The sequence below is a fragment of the Mytilus galloprovincialis genome, chromosome 13 (assembly GCF_965363235.1).
Source record: "Mytilus galloprovincialis chromosome 13, xbMytGall1.hap1.1, whole genome shotgun sequence".
In the NCBI taxonomy this organism is placed as follows: domain Eukaryota; kingdom Metazoa; phylum Mollusca; class Bivalvia; order Mytilida; family Mytilidae; genus Mytilus; species Mytilus galloprovincialis.
The window spans coordinates 1,041,311-1,044,609 of NC_134850.1; the positions used below are offsets into that span (position 1 = coordinate 1,041,311).

Sequence of the window (3,299 nt, forward strand, 5' to 3'; positions counted from 1 at the left end):
TTAATACGTTTACTTTGCAATTCCATAGTCAACATATATCATATTGTCATCGATCAGGTTCATATTCACCGAATCGGATGTTTTACAATGTTCGGTCAACACTGACACGATGGACATGGAAGCAAAAGATAAAAATGCTATATAAAATAACAGACGGTAATAAAATAAATACATTTGAAAATTCAAAACTTGTTCAGTTGATTCAATATGCCCATGTTATAAATTCAACCTGATAGATCATGGTTATAAGTTGTATAGCAACCATCTTGGTTTTTACGTGACCTGTCTTATTATTGAGTGATTGGGTTGATATAGTGCTGATTATATACTAAGTAGTGAATACAGATATTTTGCAGTCATGGTTTAAACGGGCTTCATCACACCTAATACCTGTGTATTATGTCACTTGATCGATTCCAATACTGCTGCAAAGGCTTTATCAAACCCATACTCTGCCATACCCTCTTATCTATATGATGTCATGTTGAATCTCTAATCTGTATGAAGTCATGTCATACTTCTAGTCTGTATGATGAAATGTTCAATCCCTAATCTTCATGAAGTCATGCCATATCTCTAATCTGTTTGACGTCATGTTAAACCCATAATCTGTATGACGTCATATCATATCTCTAATCTGCATGACGTCATGTTCAACCCTTATACATGTATGTACCATGTCATGTCCAACCCCTAATCTTTAAAACGTCATGTCACAACTTCGTGGGGTTTATATATGATAAAGTGTATATACTATGGCTTTTTCAATACCAAACAAAGCTCATGGAATTATATTGGTTTATCCGGTTGCTACAACAGCTATGACAGTTGGGTTTCCTGTTTAAAACGTTTTATACTATACCTTTTAGGGCCAATTTTGCGTGTTGAAGTCAGTACAGTCAATATTTACTAGGACTTAGATGGAGAGTTGTTTCATTGGCACTAATATCACATCTTTGAAATTATCTTAACCAGTTCATTCCTTCATCATGTTCATAGATAAACTGTATAAAACTATATTTTTCTATATAATTTATAGTTAAAAGAGTCTGTTGTTATGTGTGAGCATTTTTTCGACGATCTCACTATTCGAGTCTATCAACAGTTCATGTAAACATGATCTTGTAATTTTGATTTTGACTTATCAACTTTCAATGACAAACATTGGTCTTCGTTATTAGAGGACATGGTTAATGTATTGCTTTAAATAAAACGAGCTGACATCCTCAACAAATTCGTCAAATGAATTAGTTAAAGTTGTATTCCTATCAGCATGATAATCCATCTGTTGGCAAGCATGCATCAGCTGGATATCACACATGTTTCTGTAAAACTGTAATATCACCAGAACACTGCACAAGACATGGTGGATACAAGGTCTGAAGTTATCAAATAAAAGTGATTATTGTACAAACATGATGAAGCCAAAAGTGTGTGTGTCTCTAAAAATCATGTTCACAGTTTGACAATTAGTAAAAATGTCTGATGTACAAAAGATATACATTAAATGATTGTGCTCGGGTGCGAGACAACTCAGACCGTCTACAAAAAAGACAACTTGAATTGTCTATGAAGACAACTCAGACTCTATAAATAAGTCAACTCGGACTGTCTATCAATTCAAATCGGACTGTCTATCAAATCAAATTGGACTTTCTGTCAATTCAAATCGGACTGTCTATCAGTTCAAATTGGACTTTCTGTCAATTCAAATCGGACTGTCTATCAGTTCAAATTGAACCGTCTATTAGTTCAACTTGAATCGTCTATGAAGTATACTCAGACAAAGCATTAAAGGAGAATGTTCACGTAATAAAATTGAGAATGGAAATGTGGAATGTGCCAAAGAGACAACAACCCGATCATATAGCAGACAACAGCAGAAGGTCACCAACAGGTCTTCAATGTAACGAGAAATTCCCGCACCCGGAGTAATCCTTCAGCTGGCCCCTAAACATAATTCAATGAATGTTTCCGACGATAAAACTGTGTCTGAGTTGAAGTCATACGTTTTCTATAGTACGGAATTTAGGAAGAGTTGTTTTGACAATTAATGACGAATAAGACAACTCGGACCGTCCAAAACGAGACAATTCAAGATTATAGAATCAGGATAATTTCTGTTCTGTATATTTTTTTAAGATTCAATGACTTTACCTACATTAATGTTCCATTCAGTTTTTAAAAGATGTATGAGTAAATAAATATAGACCACCTGAGTTGAATTATGGACAGAATTTGTATGTTGTTTTTTTTTCATTATAAATTGTTTGAATAGTATTTATAGACGGTACGAGTTGATTTTATAGACGGTCCATATGTTTCATTAGTGGTTCCAAGTTCTCTAGGTTCCCCAATGGTAAACAATTTGGCGACTTAACTTATCTTGAATGGATTATACTATAACATGTTACCTTTGCCATCCCATACCTCAGGAATGTTAAGAGGATCATCAGACATGTTAGAGGTAACCACAAACAATACATAATTTCGTGTTTCGAGTTATTAATTTCACCAAAGCCTGTACACAATGTAAAATGATTTTCTTCCTTATTCCAGGGTACCTCATTATTTTGCCTTCTTTTACATAAAGAATGCCTCTTCTTTAGAGACAATGTCCATGTGCATGTATAGAATATGAGTTTTTCTATGCTACAATAGAGGAATTATATTTGGTGTATTTCCACATGGATTCAAATCAACCTGATGTTTATTTTCTTCTCATTTTCAATATCGGCCAAAAAAAATAATCTTAGTAATAAATCTTGCCACGTATACATTAACATTTTCAGGACTCACTGGACATCAACCAAATGCATTGGAGTCCATAAAAAAATAACTCGTCTTCAACCTGGATATTTTTATAATATCTGTGTTTTTCGATACTGAATTATATTTACTTGACGTACATCTGATTTCATTATGAAAATGTTTTTTTTTTAATATATATATATAAATATATCACATTTCATCAATATATCTTAATAAACCAGATATGTATCAATCAACTATGTTTGTAAACCAATTGATGCTTTGATATTTACCCAAAAAAGGCAGCATATCCACTACTACACTGCCAGCAATAACAACTCAATATATGTAGTTTAAAGCCGATTTTATGAGCAACAAACTATCCATTGTGTGCTTAATTGTTCAATATGTTTTACATTTGAATAAAATATTTGTTTATAGCTATTTGTATTATCTCAGCTACTCCAATGGGCTTTCAAATTCACCATACATTTATTATTTGTAAAGTACATGATTTTTCTTGTTATTATTATTACAGTGTATAATTG

At 32.8% G+C, this 3,299-nt stretch overlaps 2 protein-coding genes across 2 annotated transcripts in view; both read right to left on the reverse strand.

Moving 5' to 3' along the window:
* Window positions 1–3,299, reverse strand: part of LOC143056235 (glycine amidinotransferase, mitochondrial-like) — a 149,271-nt gene that overhangs the window by 66,884 nt on the left and 79,088 nt on the right. The window lies entirely within an intron of this gene.
* The window catches only part of LOC143056233 (solute carrier family 35 member F6-like), a 514,661-nt gene that overhangs the window by 43,975 nt on the left and 467,387 nt on the right, over window positions 1–3,299 (reverse strand). The gene's annotated exons all lie outside the window — the stretch shown is intronic.